The 20,168-nt window shown below is 42.8% G+C and overlaps 1 protein-coding gene across 1 annotated transcript in view; it reads right to left on the reverse strand.

The window, feature by feature from the left end:
• LOC102382780 (neural-cadherin-like) overlaps positions 1 to 20,168 on the reverse strand; it is a 123,102-nt gene that overhangs the window by 87,205 nt on the left and 15,729 nt on the right. The window lies entirely within an intron of this gene.

Genomic DNA, 20,168 nt, shown 5'->3' on the forward strand with positions numbered 1-20,168 from the left:
CCGGGCCCCAGGTTTCAATAAAAAACGGGGGGGGGGGGGGGCATGTGTCCCCACATGCCTTTTTGATGGGTTGTCAGTGGCATCACCTATGCCCACACACCCTCTGCCCCACAAACACATACCCTTCCCGACACACACACCTGGTGCAGGGGGGGGAAGCTGCTGCCAGGAGGAAGCAAGTGGGGGGTGGGCAGAGGCTGCAGGTCAAGAGTGAGGGACACAGCAGGGCTGGGGGGCTGTGGTTTGGGAGCAAGGGGCAATGCCATAGGCAGGGGCAGAGCACTAGCATGTCAGGGCTATGCAAGGGGGCAAGATGTGTTCTGACTTTCCATGATAAAAAAGCCCAAAATTAAATGCCAAAATGTACAGGTATTTAGATATTATTTTATTATAATGATTGAGGCACTGGTAGGCTTCCAAACTGCTTTAAAGTTGTAAATATATCAATAAAATGAAACACTATATATAGCATTTCATTTTAAAAATCACAGAAAAATGTGGGTTTCAATTAGATAATTTTGGATTTTTTTTTTTATTTTTTTTTATCAGAGACAACCAGGACCCCTACAGCACTTACAGCACTCTCTCTGCAAATGCATTAGACATCATTATTACCTGTATCATTTCACACCATTCATATTTAGAGAGTTATTTTCTCAACCAGGATATATTTTTCCCCTGACACTCTACAGAAGTAGAGGTCTCAATATTTTTTCTGGTACTTTCAGAATATATATTTTTTAATTTTATCTTTATAAGAAATGAGCTATTGTCCACATAAATATTAGGGGTTTAATTTTTAAAGTATTTCCTTAGTAAGGCTTAAGTAACCATCAGTTAGATCCAAATTAAGTATATGCATTTTACAGCCCAAAATACTAAAGTGTTGAGGAATTCTCTAATCTGAAGACAGAGTATCATCCCATTAAAATATGCCACTTAGTTAGATCAATGGCAGTCCATTTTCCTCTCTTCCTATGTAGGCTGTAAGGTTACAGCCCCAAAAGCACTAAGATTTCTGACTATAATCTGACATGCATTTATTGATGTTATCCTTTCATTTTCTCAGCAATACTAATACATCTTGCATATCATATATTAAAGGCAGCTGCAAACTTCAGTTTTTCATAATTAGCTAGTTCTGTCAGATAGCAAGTGGCATATTTAGCACACCCTATCATTATATGCAATCTATAAACAACCGGTAAACGGATTGTGGTAAGGAAAATTCCTTAGTGCTGTGATTAACAATGTCAAATGTAAGTTTCTTAGTATAGCTTTCAGTCTTAATCCATCATGACCTTTGAGTACTTTCTGTCCTTTCCAACAGAGCTCTATTAATATAAAAATAAGCATTCCACTGCTGAGACGCACAGAATATAGGCAAAGAATTTCTCTCAGTTAAACTTATACAGCTGCTCTGGATTCATGATGATTATAACTGGGAACAAAATACATTCTTTTCTTTAGAAAGTAACAAGAGAAATGAGGTAAAGAAAGTTAGTTAACTCTGACAAATTTGACAGATGTGACACAAAGTACCCAGATATACATTACATTTCTTGTGGTCTATAGGCCAGTTCTGAGACTAAAAACAAACTTGCCAGATGCTCAAGCTGTTTGTCATGGGACAAAACATGGCATATCTGCCCTCAAAAAAATAGCGGAGTGAAAAGTTGAAGGAGAATTCCACTGAGGCAAGCATTCCCCTCTTCTTTTTTGCCTGCAACCCCTCTTGAAGAGCACATCACAAGAAACAGCCAGAAGGAGCATTACAGAAAGTGTACAAAGAGAAGCAAATAAAAAAGCAACATCACAGATGATAATATTTACTGTCATACCTCGAAATGGAACCAGATGGGTTCCAAAAAGAAGGATGTCTCAAAAGTTGCTGAATAGAATATTAAGGCCCCCAAATTCCATAGCAGCCAGTGAATGAGACAAGAAAAAAGGGGAAGCAGCCACTTGTGTGTTGAGGCATATTAGTGTGCTTGGGGAGAACACAAGACCCAGGCAGGCTAGATTAGAAAGAATTCTGAATAAGAGGCAACAAAATGGGAGCAGTGCCTACCTACCATAGTTTCCCAAAGACCCTGTGTCAGAGCTCTCTTTGCCTCAGATTTTTTTTAACGATGCTCTATATACACTTTCAGTCCCCAAAGATGATTCAGAGTTATAGTATATATGTGTTTAATAAGTATGTTCTTTAATGTAGAAGGTAATGGCTGGTGACAGTAATAAAAACAATACATTATATAGAGTGTGGATGCCACTCTGTTAGATCGTTGCAGTTTTTGTACTTTGAAGTCTTTAGGCTGCCACTCTCTAAGGAATACTAAGTATTAAGTCAAGATATTAATTGGCATTATGATCTCTTGGCCATTAAGAACACAAAGTGTTCTAGCTGCTGGTTAACAGTATTTGCTAGCATGCATAAGGATTGGTGTCAAGCCTGATCCAGATTTTCATGGCACCTTTTGGGGCCAAAACGTATTTACTGGCAGATAATGTATTTTGGTACTTGGTATACTAACGTTTAGTGAGCTGACAGTTGTAAGTAGAATTAATATCTGCATTTGTTTCTTCCTGCTCAGTGTAAAGCAGGGGTGGGCAAAATGCAACCTGCCAGGCCATTCTATCTGGCCAACGAGGCCCCTAAAAAATTTAGAAAATTAGTATTAATTTGCCCCTGTCTGCCTGTCATGCGGCCCTCGATGGCTTGCCAAAACTCAGTAAGCAGCCCCCCGCCTGAAATAATTGCCCACCCCGGTGTAAAGGAACTCTCCCATTTTGGGGTGAGGAGTATATCCAGAAGAGAACAAGAAATCTTCAGCAAACAGAATTTGAAATAGATTGTGGTAACAAGTCATAACAGGTTATTGTTTCTAGAGTTCAAAGGGAAATGGGTGACAAACAAATAATCTGTCCCCCCTGGGCAGCATTACCAAGGTAGCAATCAAATTCTCACTACAGCTTACCTTTCCAGAGACAAGGGGCAAACTAAAAGTGAGCAAACATTAGTTCAGCAAATTAAAGTGACTGTAGGATTATCTACAAACTTTTAAAAGCTTCCAGAATGGAAAAAAGACTTTGACTATGCTGAGAGAAAAACCGTTCCAACTGTCTCTATATGTTTATTTGTATGCCTCAGTGTCTTAGACGCCTTTGAAGCACTTGGATACAGGCAGTCCTCAGACTTATGACACAATTGGTTCCTGAAAAACCACATCTTAAGTCGAAATGTTGCAACTCAGAACCGATTTTCCCCCACAGGAAAATGTTATAAATGGGGGATTGGTTCCTGAACCAAGGCCCAATACCCCATTTTCACCAAAAATAACCCGAAGTTTTGTACTCAATCAATTATAGATGAGTAATATAGCTACATTAATGTATTTATATTGTAAATAGCAATCATATTAATTTGGAAGGACTTCTTTGAGGAGACTTTGCTGGACTTTTTGAAGGGTTCTTGGCTGGAGTCTTTTCAGGAGTGTAGGCTGTAGGTTTTCCTGGAGTCTCGTCTGCTTTCTTAAAGAAAGTGTCCAAGGAAGTTTGGACAGATGTTCTCCAGGGAGATGGATGACCCAGCAAACTTGTTCACTGGCATGGCTTGGCATCAGATCGTATGTGTGTTGTAAAGTCGAAACTGATGTCCGAAAGTTGAAACAGGGTGTCAATTTATAAACGCTGTAAGTGCGAAATGTTGTCACTTGAAACTTTGCAAGTTGAGGACTGCCTGTACCTCAGAAACTTTGTTTGCCTGCACTGTGGTTTATACTTATCATCTTACCAAAGAGCCAAACATAAATGTCTCTCTTGCTCAATGCACCAGAACCCTAAAAACTGCTTTGGTGAATTTGTGCCAGGTTTACACAGCACAGTCTTGCTGGCACATGTATGTTGGCCAGGAATATAAAAGAGTACCTGCCTTGGTATTTCCAGCAAAACCCGGGGTAGTCTTTGTCACATTAACTTCTGCCACTAGAGGAGGTAATAAAGCTAGGCAGGTAGAAAAACTCCTCTTGCAGCATATGGGTATATGGACATTACACTAAAGGGCTCTGATAGAGCAATGCTGGCACACCTATAGCCACCGAGGTTCTGTAGTGAGAACAAGCCCTAAACTTCTTCCATCAACCCTGGACAATTTGGTTAAGCCTCCAAAATTGGTTTGACATAATAAAGCTTTCAGATGATTGCGGCCTTTTTACAATCAAGATAATAAGGGAACACCCTTGATGCAAAAGAGTCATGAAAATGTTTTGCCTGGTTCATGCGCCACCCACTGCAGCTAGAACTGTAGCAGAGACGCTGTACAAGATTGCATTTTTCTGCAGTCAGACCTACAAATGTGACCTGACAAGTTGTAGAAACAATTTCATGGTATCCAGTCAAGCATAATCAGACAAGGACTTGCCAGAGGACAGTGAAAGTGATGAAGAGACTGACATGGACAATAATGTGTAATCTATGTATGTCTGGCAAGACGACACATTAAAAAATTTCAGTCTGCGTGAATGAACAGACTGTTAAAAGCATATCCACATCATACACATCTTAAGTTCAGTGACCATATTAAACAAGTTTAATATTCTTATAATTATCACAACTTGGATTTGTGAAAAAAAATAAAAATCAAGAAAGATGCCACTTTATCCTATATGCAAGTCATCTGAGTTGCACTGAATTTCATCCAAAAAAAAAAATTCCCAATAATTTCAGAAAATATTGACAGAAGCATTCCATACAAAGTGGCAGCCTAAAGACTTCAAAGCTACAAAAACTGAAAGGACCTAATAAAATAGCGCCCACACCAGAAAATATTGCTTACTAAAAGAACAGAACTGTTTTTTTAATAATTTAAATTCAAATAGATATTTTAGAAATTGCTACTGCATAAGCCAAAAGAGGAATCACATGAAGCAAAAGGCCCAGACAAGAAAACAAAGGCATAAACAACTACTTTGCCATAGATCCTGTACAATTAAAACTGAAAAAGACATCTCTTCACAAAACATGTATTGTAACATGAATAACGAGTAAGTAAATTAAAGTAAAATGTATATCTAAAAAGTAAAGTGTACTTGAATAATAAAAATAAAAAGACACTTATTTAAAAAGCAAAAATTAACACTTTCCAATCAAACAGATATAACCATCTTAAAATGCTTTCATTTGAGCATAAGTAATTATTTATATTTTTCATCATTACTTAAACTATTAAAAAATAAATGCTGAGCAGATGATTTACCCCATCTGCTTCAAAATAGCATCCTCAAGCCCTACCCAGCATCAAATCTCTCCCTTCTCCTGGGGATTAATAAACAAATGAACAATAAAATGGAAAAAAAAAAACTTGTCTAAAGTTTTCTTCCAACATTACACTATTACTAGAGTGCCTACTCCAAGGCTGAACCTCTAGATCCTCTTTGCTTCAGATCCCAAGCCCACCTGCTCGGGCACCCCACTGAAGGCTGCTTTCCCCCCTTTATTTCCTCCAGCTGGAATTCCCTCCCTGTCAACTCAGCACTGATGGCAAAAGAGGCAATGATGAATTTGGTCCCTATCTCCAGAGTCTGTCCTCTTGATCCAACCTGGATACCTAATCACAAAGACCTATAACCATTAATTTTACATGCCTGCATCTTCAGCTGAAAACTCTAAAGATCATAGAAATAATTTTGAACTCCCTGCTAAATGCAGGTTATGTTTGGCTGGGTAATACATTTGCTTATCTTCTGAAAACAAATGTATATAAACAAAAAATATCAATGGACTTATCAGATGTTTTACCAAAGTGTGTACTATAGGATTTGCCCTTTTAAGGCATTGGAACTTTTACCAAAGAAAGGGCCATTTGACCTGGATACATGGTTGGGCAGATTTCCAGCTATTCTTCTGGCCAACTATAGTCAAGCGTTTCATCAGCCCATACTGTATATAATATCTCTACCATGTTTTAGGTATGTGTGTAAAGAGGTTTCTAGTTATTGTTTGTTAACAATTCCAGAAAGCAAACTTACTTGAACTATATTATATATGTATTTACTAAACCTAACACACACCTTCACTGAACTATAATTACCAATCACATAAGAAAAAAAAGCATAGCACATTATATATGTATCTATATAATCTGTTTGTTTATAAACCCAGACTGTTCCAGGAAATGTCTCTATTTATCCATATGATGTCCCCAAGTGCCAAGCTTTACATTCAGTTCTTTTATTTATATGTATAAAAACGTATAGCCAGAAAGCTCTCAGCAACCCACCTAAGAAAATTTGAGAATGCATTATTCTAGTTATGGTCAGAAATAATTTATGCTTCATAATTTGACTCCAGGTCTGTTGGTATCAAGTGGCAGCAAAGGGAGAATTTACTAATCATCTTAAATCTGCCTACCTTGTGCCAAAATTCACCCCTCTGCAAAGAAGTCTCTTTCACAAGACAAGGCACTGAGCTCTGCAAATAAGTGCTTTTCCAAAAGTCATTGAATTACAGAATTGTAGAAAATTAGGGTTGGAAGGGACCTCAGGAGCTCACCTAGTCCAACCTCCTGTTCAAAAGCAAGACCATCCCCAGCTAGATCATCCCAGCAAAGACTTTGTCAAGCCTGCTCTTAAAAGCCTCCAATGAATGGAGATTCCACAGCCTCTCTGGGTAACCTGTTCCAGTGTTTTACTACCATCCTCATGAGAACGTTTTTCCTAATATCTAACCTTTCCATTGCTGCAACTTGAGACCATTGCCCCTTAGACTGTTCTCAGTGATGGCAGATGACAGAACAACTCCATCCTGTTTGGGGCCACTCTTCAGGTGGTTGAAGGCTGTTATTAAATCCCATCTCATTTTTCTCTTCTCTAGTCTAAATAAGCCCAGTTCCCTCAGCCTCTTCTCAGAAGTCATGTGCCCCACCTCTGTAACCATTTTGTTGTCCTCCGCTGGATTCTCTCCAACTTGTCCACATCCTTTCTGTACTGGGGAGCCAAAACTGGACACAGGACTCCAGATGTGGCCTCACAAGTGCTGAATATAGGAGAATAATCATTCCCCTCCATCTCCTGGCAACGCTCCTACTAATGCAGCCCAGTATGCCAGTGCACCCTTGTTAAGAAGAAGGCTAATGTTGGCTCAGCTTCAGCTTACTGTCCACTGTAACCCCAGGTCCTTTTCTGCAGAGCTGCTACTTAGCCAGATAGGATGGAACAATCCCATACTGGGGCTGGGCACTAAGTGCAGGACTTTGCACTTGTCCTTACTGAACTCCATATGATTTCTTTTGGTTTAATCCTCCAATCTGTTACGGTCTCCAAATCTTAGCCCTACCCTCTAGCATTATCTACTATTCCCCCTGCCAGCTTGGTGTCATCTGCAAGCTTGCTGAGGGTATACTGTATCCCAGGGGTTCTCAAACTGTGGGTTGCAACCCCCCAGGGGTCTCAAGCAACTTAAAAGGGGGCTGCAAACTTCCCAGGGGGTACGACAGCAGCACGGGGAAGTAGTGTACGGCAGTAGTGAGGAATGGTGGACGGCGGCGGCGGCTGCAGCCGTGTGTGAGCTCTCCATCCCCCACCACCACCATTCAGCACTCGGGGCTGCAATAGCACAAAGTTTGACAATCCCTGCTTTATCCCGTATTCCAGGTTATTAATAAAGATATTGAACAAAACCAGCCCCAAGACTGACCCCTGTTGCATTCTACTTGATACCAGCTAGATATTGAGCCTTTGATTACTACTCTTTGAACCCAATGATCCAGCCAGTTCTTTATCCACTTTACAGTCCATTCATCCAACCCATACTTCCTCAGCTTGCTTGCAAGAAGGCTGTGGAAGACAGTATAAAAAGCCTTGCTAACATCAAGGTATATCACGTTCACAGCTCTCCCCACATACGCAGTTCCAGTCAAGTCAGAGAGGGCAAGATGCATAATGTCTGCATAATGGTAGTTTGAGTAAGGAGCCTACTGTCAGCCCCTTAACCACATAACTCATTCCAAACCTCTAAGATCCTCAGCTTAATTGGGGTCTGCCAACTGCGTATGTTGGATATGTACAGATATGTCCAAACTAGCTTTAAACTGTCTGAGCTCAGGTATTGACCACAATGTAGCTGTTAGCAGCATGGGGTTCAGTGTAGGCTGTAATCCCCACCCTTCCTCCCAGAGGATCCTGGATAAGTACTCATGCAGCTAGCCCAATCAACTCTAGGCTGCCTCAAATACTATTTACTTAAATCCAAGACAACTTCAAATTTAAGATGACCTCCAATAATTAGATTCTAGACATGGAAAAGGCATATATGTTTGTCATAATTGTCCATGTCTAGAATCTAATTTTTGGAGGATCATCTTCAATTCATCCCATCACCCCCACCCACCAATGCAGCATGTGCTGCCCCAGCCCCACCCTGGCCACGTAGCACATGCTGCAGTGGCAGCAGCTCCAGCACCAGCAGCTCCAGCACCAAGACAAGAGCTGCCACTGCATGATCAGGCCAGGGCCAGAAGCAGCATGTGCTCTGTGCTCCCTGCCTTGACCTGGAGTGGGACCCCAACTGGAGCTGGAAGGTAAGTGGCACTGGGGATGGGAGGTGGGGAAATGAGCAGACTCAGAGTTGGAAGTGCAGCTCACTTTCTCCCTGTGCTCAGATCTAAAGGTGAGGGGCTTCCCCCCCCACCCATGTTGAATGTGTGGGGGGACCTCATCTTAGATTTGACTAATTACAGTACATTGTTACCCATACCTGGACTAGCCATTTTAAAACTAGCTCACATGTACCTATATGAGCTACTCTCTCACTACTGGAACACAAATTAGACACATTCTGAATTCTTTATACAGTGCAGAGCTGACAGTGTCCTTGATCCTTACTAAAAGCACATGAGTGGGAAAAGGCTCTTTGCAATTTTTCCCACCAGCAATAAGGAAAGTCTGAGAATACTGTCCTTGGAGTCCATGATTGTTAGAGGCAATCAGATATGATACATCTTTTAGATAATGTTTGAAATAAATTTGTGGTATATCTATAGACTTTCTATCTACAAACAGAATCAGGAAAATAATGTTTAATGTACTGCAAACTGCACAAAGAATATTGTGTGAAATGTAAATAATTCCTAAATATTGAAAAGCCTGAATTTCTGCCTTACAAAAACCTATTCTGATCATCCAGTGTCACTTTTAGTGTACTGGGAAAGTAGAAAATATACAAACATACCCAGAAGCTATTACGATTTCCATTGATGCAGCATTTGGAAATCCCTCCCTCCATTTACCTATATTACTAGCCTAGGGAAAAAAGAAGGGTGTCAGTATTAAAAAAATAATAATAAAAACAAAAAGCCCCTCAGTTAAAGATGCATGCCAAGTATAATGCAGGTTAAACCAAACCTAGAAATCAGCTGTGCTGAAACAGGTTGATTTTTTTCAATACAATAGGCTGAGCTTTGTCTCTAAACTGTTTTCTCTCAGCATGTCAAATCATAAAAGATTCTGTCAATCTGAAAAAAAAAGAATCAACATATTTTCAGACTTCTGATTTCATTAGTACTGTATGACTTTCTTCTCCCTAAATGGATACTTCCTTAAGATTGGGCTTAAACACAAAACTACTAATACTCATTAAAATGCAGACTTCTCTGCATTATTATAATGGATAGAGCTGGCACTGCAAGTGATTCTGACAAAAAATTGACAATATAGAATACTTCAATGAACAGATATTCTACATTCCTTGATTTTACTGAGAGAAGAGGTATTGTATTATTATGATTAACCAATAATGGGTGAGAAGTTTGGTTGCTCTTGGCATTTTTAGGTCATTTCAATTTATTTAAAAAAAAGATTATGAAGCATTAAAAAATCTTGCAAGTCTTCAGGTTAATATTGCTGTTACATTCCAGCCTACATCAAAAGTGTAATCTCTCTGTAAACGTGTTCAAGATGATAATGTTCAAGATGATACTGTTTATGTTTTAAGGTTAATCAGACTCTCACCTACTCCAGCTGCACAGAAGTTCCTGAAAAACTGAAGTTTTGACAACTGTCCTGTCTTAGGCCCCCTCTATACATTACATTTATTTCATGATTAATGTGTTAATCATGGCATAAATGGCCAAACTGCTACATGTATATCCAATTTAAGGTGCCTTTTATTGTGTGTTAAATTGAACGTGCACCAGGTTCAATCGGCTGATTGTCTGCCCCAGCCCGACTGCACCAGAACTGATTGGAGACCCTGGTGCAGTCCCAGGGCCAGGGCTGACAATCAATTGACTGTCAGCCCTGGCCCCAGACCTGTGGGCTCCCAACATTCAACCTGCCTGTCCAGGGGGAAGCCAAGTATCACAATCCCTGGCTCACCCTTATATGGCAAATAGGCCAATTGCAATCTGATCCCTCATCCCAAAATTGCACCTCCTGCCATGCATGTGTACACCATGCCTTCGACTTAAGAAAATTTTGTTCTTTCTGATTTTTTTTTTTTTTATTCGTGGGGGGAAGGGGTGGAGGGAATAAGAGAGGAGACTAATAAATATCCTGACCTTGAGTTCAGTCCTGAAAAAACTGTATCCATGTAAAACATCCACTGACTTCAGTAAGCTTAAAGAAAACCTCTCATTTATCCTAAATCCCAACACAGATCAGGTAAATCCTCTGTTCCAATTCTGATAGCACAAAATGAGATAAAAAAGTTCTAAGGTATTGCACCCAATGTCACTGTCTCTCCCTCAAAGTAGAACAATCAAGCACAAACATTTCCCCACTGTCAATTCTGGAAACTCATGCAGTATATGATGGACTACTTTTAAGTACTGTACTTCACTCATTCATAAATGATAAGACTTCTAAAGAGATAACTTTGATGAGATCAAGATGTGGACAGCCCATACTCCCTTCTCATACACCTTAGCTTACTTTTAGATAAAATGATGACAATCTGTCATGTGTCTGTTTCTTTACCCTCATCTAGCTTTTAAAATAAAAGCTAAAGCACATAAAGGTAAAACAGAAACTAAAAAGTAAAGAAAATATCAAGTAGCTGAATGTTCATGGCAGGGTGGCTCTTAAAATAAAAATCACCCATTAAAAAGAGATAGAATGAGAAACACGTTATTAAAGACATCCCAGCTTGTCATCCATCTGCTGTGACTGATAGGGAGGGAAAACAAACAAGCCTGAGCATTGAATTAAAGAGTGGATATTAATGGTCACAACATGCATCTTCAAATAACAAATCTATCTCTAAATAAATGATGAATAATTGCCAAAAAGCAGTAATTTAAATCAGTTAAAAAAAGGTAGCAGTTACTGTTACACTGTAAAAATAAAACTTTTGAACCATCTTTAAAATTGTATCATTGTAACTCCTTTTTTTTATCACTTACATTTTATTTGTTTATTTTTCATACATTTATACAATGATCAGAACCTAAGTGCTGCAGTAAACCTATGTTGTTTCAGTGGACTAGAGGACTGGCATGTTATGGTCAAATGGTAAAATGATTTCAGGGTAGGAAGACTGATTCTGGGGATTGGAAAATGGAACAGAATTTTTCACCAATGCATCAAGGTTTCAAACTCAGTCTAGTTCAGCAGTAATCAAATAGCTGGTCATTAATCTGAAACGAAGTGCATAGCTCTATTTCTAAGTCCAGCATCTACATTATAAAACCTACCTTAATTCAAGGTTAGGCACTTAAAAGTTGGGAAATATCAGAATTAAGGTTGCCTGAGCAAACCTTAACCTTATGCACATACATTTCCTATATTTCAAGTGCCTGACTGCAACCTTAATAATGTTCTTTAACATTTTGCATGCCTATGTGTGCATGCACACTTGCATGGGTTCATTTTCCCAGGTTAAAATGAAGAAGCAACTGAAAATACCAGATGATGGAAGCTTTGTGCAAAATATTAACATTTAGTTCCACTACACTTAGCTAAAAAACTAACTGGAACTCTGGTAGAGTGATATCCTGTATGTGGATCACCAATAATGGGAGACAGGGCAGGATGAAACACTTGACCACTGGATTTCCCAGACATCTATTGACAGAGGAATGGAGACTCCATTTCATTTCTGTGGGGAAGTCTCTCTCTTCTCGTACAACACACATTCTTTTCGGCTACATCTCCTTCAACCTATCTCTGGATTCCTTGTCACAGTACTATTCTCTGTTTTTTAAGTTTCTCATCTCTGCCCTCTTAACAGCAGACCCCATTCCTATTCTCTAGGCAGCTGAGTCCCTGTCTTCTTGAGTATCAGTCACAGCCCACAGAAACCCAACGGTGCCTAAATAGGACGTCAGCAGAATTTGGATACCTAACTTACAGAAAATTATCCACAGCAATTCTGCCCCAGCAGCTGTGAAACCATTTTGGTCTGAGAAGCTCTCTTGGCATCTTGGCTTAGGCTTGTACACATATTATATGTAATCCATATAAAACGGCCTATTTCCTGCCTAAGCTCCAGCGTGATTTAGATCAGTGCTGGGAAATGCTTAAACTCTTCCCAAGACCCCAATTCATTCGGTGTTCAGAGAACACACAAATTACCCAATTACACACAAAGCATAAGCGCAGCATCCCACAATAACTCCAGAGTGCCACCACAGATCCTTTCAAGGGTGTCACACAATGTTCGTACTGTTAGGCTGCAAACACGATTCCCTAGATCAGTGGTCTCCAACCTTTTTATGTCGGAGAGATCACATTTGGAATTTAAAAGGAACCAAAGATCTACCTATCCTCCCCCCACCCAGCAGGTAAGTCTGTGGGGAGGGAAGGGGGAAGGGGAAAGGACTGTGAGGAGGGATGGGGCAGATTGAGGCCCCAGCCCTTTTCCCCACTTCCTCCCTCACCTCTGGGGCCTCAATCTGCACCCCCCCCCCAAAACAGCAGGGAGGTAGGCAACGGGGTAGGGGCAGGCCTTGCGCAGCTGGCATGGAGTGGGGGACAGAGCCACAAAACAACTTGTCCAGGGGGCACGGGTAGGGAGGCACACAGCCCAGGAGGGCATGGGGGTCACATGCCCCCAGATCTGCCAGGAAAGCAGGGTGGGATGCAGGTTGGGGCCCAGGCAGTGCCGGCTCTTTCCGGCCAGGTTGCAGTGGCAGTGGTGCTGGGAGCAAGGCGACGGAGGTGGGCCATAGTTCCCCCATATGCTGCTTCCAGCACCGGCACCGTCCACCCCAAGGACAAGCACAGGCCAGGCCCAGGGAGAACAGCACAGCGCAGCCTTCCAGCCCACAGCTGCAGACCACCCTCCCCGACACCTGCCAGCCCCCAAGTCCTCAGGGGGGAAGGGGAACGCTGCAAGCCCTGCTCGGAACAGCCCGGGCTCTGCCGCTGGCAGCAGCTTCCCGGAGCCAGGGCTGGCCGCAGCGTGCCAAGCAAAACGGCCTCGCATACCATGCTCAGCATGTGTGCCAGGGGTTGCTGACCCCTGCCCTAAGCTCTGGACCATCCTTCTTCACTTCTAATACACCATATTTATTCAAATGCAAGACAAATTTGAATTTAAGATGATCACCCATAGATTCTGTACATAGCGCTATTGTCACTGCTGCTGCAGGCCCAGGTCAGGGCAACAGCTATTTTGCTCTGTGCATTGGACCAGAGCCACACTGGATAATAAGTGACAGCGAGGAAGAGAGGAAGGGTCAGGGCTAGAGTTGGAGCCGCAGCAGTCACTTGCCTGCCCACCACCTTGCACTCCACTCCAAGATGAGGGTCTTCCCCCCCAGGTTGAATGGGGAAAATATCCTTGTTTTGGATTCAAGTGAATACAGTACCTACAAATCACAAGACAAAAGGAACCCCAAACCAAAAATAACTGCCATTTGGTTATACGTATGCTACTGCAGTAACTGTCAAACATGATTATAGCCCTCTGAAAGAGTTATTTCAGTAGATGTTTTGGCAAGCATTAATGTACTTACAGGGACAAAAGATGAAATAGGTATATTGTGTGGGGTACAATCTACTTCTTTATGAATAAATGCCATATATTACATTACTAACCTCTTGCATAGCTGCATTTGATCTCCTACATATTAAACCATCCTTCTGAACTTCATAGTTTCATAGCTGTTAGGGTCGGAAGGGACCTCAATAAATCATTGAGTCTGACCCTCTGCCCTGGGCAAGAAAGAGCACTGGGGTCATACGACCCCAGCCAGGTGCTTGTCCAGTCTCCTCTTAAAGACCCCGAAGGTAGGGGAGAGCAACACCTCCCCTGGAAGCCCATTCCAGATTCTGGCAACCCTTACCATAAAGAAGTTCTTTCTGATGTCCAATCTAAATCTGCTCTCTGTCAGTTTGTGGCCACTGTTCCTGGTTATTCCAAGGGGTGCCCTGGCAAACAGACCATCTCCAATTTCTTGCTGTCCCCCCCGATGAATTTGTAAATGGCCACAAGATCTCCTTTTCAGCCTTCTCTTGTGAAGGCTGAAGAGATCCAGGTCCCTTGGCCTCTCCTCATAGGGTTTGTCCCATAAGCCCCTAACCATACGAGTGGACCTCCTCTGGATGCTCTTGAGTCTATCAACATCGTTCTTGAAGTATGGTGCCCAAAACTGGATGCAGTACTCCAACTGCGGTCTGGCCAATGCCACATAGAAGGGAAGTATCACCTCCCTGGACCTGTTCGTGATGCACCTGCTAATGCATGATAGAGTATGGTTAGCTTTACTGGTTACTTCATCACACTGACGACTCAGATTCATCTTGGAGTCAACTATGACTCCGAGATCCCTTTCTGCCGTTGTGCTGCTGAGAAGCTCATCCCCTAGCCTATAGGTGTGTTGGTGATTCCTTCTCCCTAGAAGCGCAGTTTGCACTTGTCTTTGTTGAACTGCATCCTATTCTTTTCCACCCACGTTTCCAACCTGTCCAGGTCCGCCTGGATTCAATCCCTTCCCACTAGTATGTTAACTTTACCTCATAATTTCGTGTCATCCACAAATTTGGACAGAGCGATTTCCATGCCCTCATCCAAGTCATTGAAAAGACATTGAATAGCACAGGTCCAAAGACCGAGCCTTGAGGGACCCCACTGCACACATCTTTCCAGGTCAATACCAACCCATCCACCACCACTCTCTGGGTGCAACTCTTAAGCCAGTTTGCCACCCGCCTGGCCATGTAATCATCTAGGTCACAGCCACTCAGTTTGTTTATGAGATAGGATGAGATACCGTGTTGAAGGCCTTCTTAAAATCCAAGTAGATGACATCTACCTCGACTCCTGCATCTAAGCATTTTGTGACCTGGTCATAAAAAGAAACAAGGTTAGTTAGGCAGGATCTATCTGCTATGAATCCATGCTGGTTGCCCTTCAGCATCATTTTTCCTGCTGGGCTCCCACAAATGTGATTCTTGATAATTTTTTCAAAGGTTTTCCCAAGGATAGAGGTGAGACCAACCGGCCTATAATTACCTGGATCCTCCTTCCTCCCCTTCTTGAAAATAGGGATGACACTGGCCCTTTTCCAATCCTCTAGGACCTGACCTGAGCACCATGAGTGCTCAAACAGCAGTGCCAGGGTCTCTGCTATGACACTGGTCAATTCCTTCAGAACCCTTCGATAAAGATCATCCGCACCTGCTGACTTAAACACATTCAGCCCCTCCAAGTGTCCCTTTACTAGGTCGATGCTGACCATTGGTGGGCTGGTGTTCCTCCTGTGTCTATCTATAATGCAATTGGGAGATTTGTCTTGATCCGTGTTCAGCAATACAGAGGCAAAAAACTCATTGAAGAGTTCAGTCCTCCTATCTGTCACCAATTGCCCTAGCCTGCCTTGTAGGGGTCCTGTTACCCTACACCTTCTTTTTGCTCCCAGTATACCTGAAGGACTTTTTGTTGTCTTCATCTTTTGTCACCAGCCTGAATTCCACTGCTGCTTTTTAAATCTTCACTTATATAACCCAGATTTAGTGAACAAAGAAAACTTTTAGTTGGTCTAAACTGTGTTTCTAAATCTACTTGAAGAAATTCCATATCCCAAAATATAAAACCTGTTTTTAAGCAAGTCATACACACACACAAGCCAACTGCCCATCAAGAATGACAGGGAATTGGCCCATTATTCTGGGAGAAACAGAAGCCTGTGTCTGACCACCCCCCACCTTCAGAGCTGGGCCCACTCCTCCTTTCCCCATCTCTGCCTTGGTGCATCTGCCTGGCCCAGTGCATCCCCCCACCCTCCCTGCTGCTGTTTTGGGGTCTGGCCTGCTCCTGCTTCCCCCCATCTGTCCGCTTGACATCCACCTGCCTCCCCTCCCCATGAATGATGTGGCTGGGGGGGGGGGACACGACACACAGACAGTGCGCCACCACCCAGCACCCTGTGCCACCACCGCATCCAGGGGGCAGGGGGTATGGCCAGCACTGCTGGCCTTGTCCCCCCGCTCTGTCCGCTCCATCTCCACCGCCTCCCAAAGCTCCCTCCCCTGTCCCCGCCATCATGGTGGCATCTAGGCCTGCTCTTCCACCATGCTGCGGTGGGCCCAGCCCCATTCCCCCACTCCCTTGTGCCACCACCATGGGTCCAACCCTGTTCCCCTCTCCCCTCACATTGCCACCACCACCTCCTCCACGGAGCAGAGCGGGGGGCCTTGTCCCCTCTGTCCCTGCTGTCATAGTGGCACTCCGCTGCAGCACCACCACCACCTGCAGTCCAAACGCTCTTGGAACACTGACTAGCTGTCAAGACAACCAATCAGAATGAGAATAAAGTGTTACAGACAGACAGACAAAGGCGTGTGTGTGTGTTTGCACAGGGTTGGCCCATCCTATCCTCCAGAACCTGCGGCCACAGGGTGCCCCACAGCCAAGGCCGCCTGGGGACCATGAACACTCCAAGTCAGTGCCGCAGCCAGTGCTGGATTTAGGTACAAGTTTAGGGCCTCACATTATGAGAGGCCTCTAAGCCGACCCCCGGACTGTGAAGGGTCGGCTGCCGAACCTTAAGTAACCGCAGACTGGCAAACGCAGCCCTGCAGAGCCAGGTGGAGAGGCTGCACCTCCTTCTGCAGGGCCCAAGGCAGCTGCGGTTGAGGTTTGAAGGGGCTGGAAGTAACTTTACCTGCGTTCTGGCCAGAAGTTCTGGATGCAGGTTCCATGCGGTGGCCCGCAGTTTGCCGGGCCACGGCCGCTTCCAGTCCACAGTTTGCTGGGCCGCAGCATGGAAAGGTTGGGAACCTGTAGCTCAGGGCCCTACCCTGTCAAAATCCAGCCCTGGCTGTAGAAAGAGAGTTTAGCAGGCATAAAATTAGAAAAGTCTGAGATGAAACATTTCCTGGAACACATTTGAAGAATCTCCCCAATCCTTTTTGAAAATTCATTAAATACGTTCACACACTTCAGAATATTGTCTTGTAAAAATTAGACGCAACAACTAAATTCTCAGAGATAAAGTTTCACCAAATCACCTACTGAAACTTTTCAAGACTATTTAGTTCTCTAAATGTGCGCTGAACATCCATTAGTGAAAGGTCTCCATATATGAGAACACTCTAGTCTAAGCCAGAAAACGTAGTTTAGCTCTTAAATTCTCAAGCTATGTTTGACAGATTCTTAATTCAAAATCAATAATGTTAACATTCTCTACCTGTGAAAGAGTAATGCATAAAGAGTGTTCTAGTGGCCATCACATTTTCAAAACCAATGCAATAAATTCAACATTCATTGTGAATTGTCATTGTCTTTTTAAGAGATGGTAAATTAATCTTCTTTATATCCATGTCTCTTTACAGAAATAAAAAGGACTGACTTAAAGCTTCTTAAGAAGGAATTCCAAGTGGCAGCTCAGCTACTTAAGCCACTTTATTTGAAATAAAACATAATACGAACGAAATTTAAACAGGTGTTCTTCCAATTCTATTAGAGAGTAAGGGTTGGAAGGAGGGCAAAGGGGAATAAAATACATGAACATCTTTGGTAAAAGAGCTTCTTAAGTCTCCAAACGTGTAATTTATTTCTCACCATTGTATGGATATACAATAGTCTTCATCCACATTATTTTTCAAGGACTCCCTTACCAGCATTGTTTTAAACCCCATTAGTAAGATACTATTACTTCACTAGAAAAAGGAAGCCTTTTCGTGTCCTTCCCAGTAGCTGTCCTTACTTCCACTCCATCAGTTTACTAGTAGAACAGACTCCTCCGAGTTGAAGCACTTTGTTTTCATAATGTACGCTCTACAACCTACAGCAGTGGTTCTCAACACTGGCAGGCTCCAGCCACCCCTCATTAGACACAAAGCACCTCTCCTTAGGTTCAAGGTTCCTCTCCGAAAAATGCCAGCTTAAATTTACACTTCTGTTTTGGCTAAAATTTATTTTTGGAAAAATAAACGTAGCAATTTTTCTGTTGCAAAAAATACTCAGAGAGATAACAACCAGTCAGAAATTTTAACAATATGAATTATTTGAAAACATTGGGATCTTGTGAATCACATCTGCACACCTAACAGTACTAGCACTGCCTGGCACCACAGCTCCCCTAGGTGAGAATCACAGATCTACAGTAACCAGCAGTGGAACATAACCTCGCTTTACTCTGATAAATGTATTTCCTATATCAATATTTTGCCTGTCATATCAAACCTTTGAACACATGTTGTTTATTGAATTAGTGCTTCTATTAGTTTTGAAATTGCAATTTATTATTGAAACTAAGTTTCAAGCAAGACTGAATATTTTAGGAAATTGACCTTCACAAGCCTCTCAAAAATCCAGAACAATGCAAATTTTACATTCACAAAAGTATGCGCACACAACATTTTGAAACAAGCGTAGTAACAGAGAGGACCAACAGTCATTAATGGCTTTCTGATTTTGAGATCAGTGTTCCACCAGCTTCAACAGATTTTAAGACAGCTTCTCAAATCCTCTATATCAGATGTTAACACTGATGGGCTGAACACTAGCTGGCAACAGTACAAGTTCAATGTTTCATGGCTGTCACATCCCAGTATCTCCTCAGGTTTAGAAAGAGGATGCCATAACAAAGCTATACTGGCTCCATGGAGGTTGCTGAAGACTCCCTCATCCTGAGAGAACGCTCCCAAGAGAAATGTGTCAGCCCCTGGTCACTTTGTGCCATGAAACTGGTGCTAGGGGAATGGAATAAGGCAGAATCAGACCCTATAATTAGACATCAAAGAGAGGGTGCCTTAGTTAAAGGAAAGAGTGATAGACATTGTGTTTGTCCTGGGAGAAACCATTTGCTTCCAGGATAAAGTGTGATCATTCAGACATCCAGGTCTGTTGTCTGAGGACAACACCCTAAAAAGGTTTACAGTATAAAACGTGCTAGCAGTTTGTCTTGGGACATTGTGATGTATCAGAACGATTGCCCTGGGGTTACATCGTTGATCAATGGCAGGAAAGCGACAGTGTGTTCAGCTGCTCATATCACCCTTCCAGGAAGGGTGATATACGTACTTGCCAATCCCAGAAAAACACAGGCACAACTGGTCCTGAAATAAAGGCAACATCTGTTTCTAGCCATATAATCAAATGCATGTAAAAAGAAATATTGCTAAAATAAGGACTGATAACTCTATGAATAAGCTCAACTTATTTAATAGCCAATCAGCAGGTATCCAGGTTTTCCATTTGCCACGGAAAAATGTGGACTTTCTCCTTTAAAGGAAAACATCATGGATTTTCTGCTTTAAAGGAGAAAAATGTGGGAAACGGCAGGTTTCCTCTTGTAGGCTGGCAGAGTTCCAGCCTTCCCAGCTGCCAGGCACACACACATGCATGTGGCAGCCAGGCAGCATGATGGAGGGCAGCTCCCACAACTCTACATAGGTAAGTCTGTGGAGTTGTGGGGGTATAGGCGCTGATTGGGAGGGTGGGGGGGGAGCATAAGCAACATGTCAGGGAGCAAATAGGGGCATGGTGGGGTATGTGTCCCCTGCTTCCACCCCAGACATGTATACCCACAGCAGGCATGGGGCTACAGTCTGGCCAAATAAGCACTGCCAGGAGCCCAATGGGTGGCACCTGGCATGTGAGGGCAGAGCAGGGTGGCAAGACTTCTTGCTGCCACCACCGGGACCCCTGCACCAGCCATGCTGCCAGCAGTGCAAGGAGCAATGGACCAGGGCATGGGGCCCTACACTGCCCTCACCTCCTTCAGC

The sequence above is a fragment of the Alligator sinensis genome, unplaced genomic scaffold (assembly GCF_000455745.1).
Source record: "Alligator sinensis unplaced genomic scaffold, ASM45574v1 scaffold170_1, whole genome shotgun sequence".
NCBI classification, from domain to species: domain Eukaryota; kingdom Metazoa; phylum Chordata; order Crocodylia; family Alligatoridae; genus Alligator; species Alligator sinensis.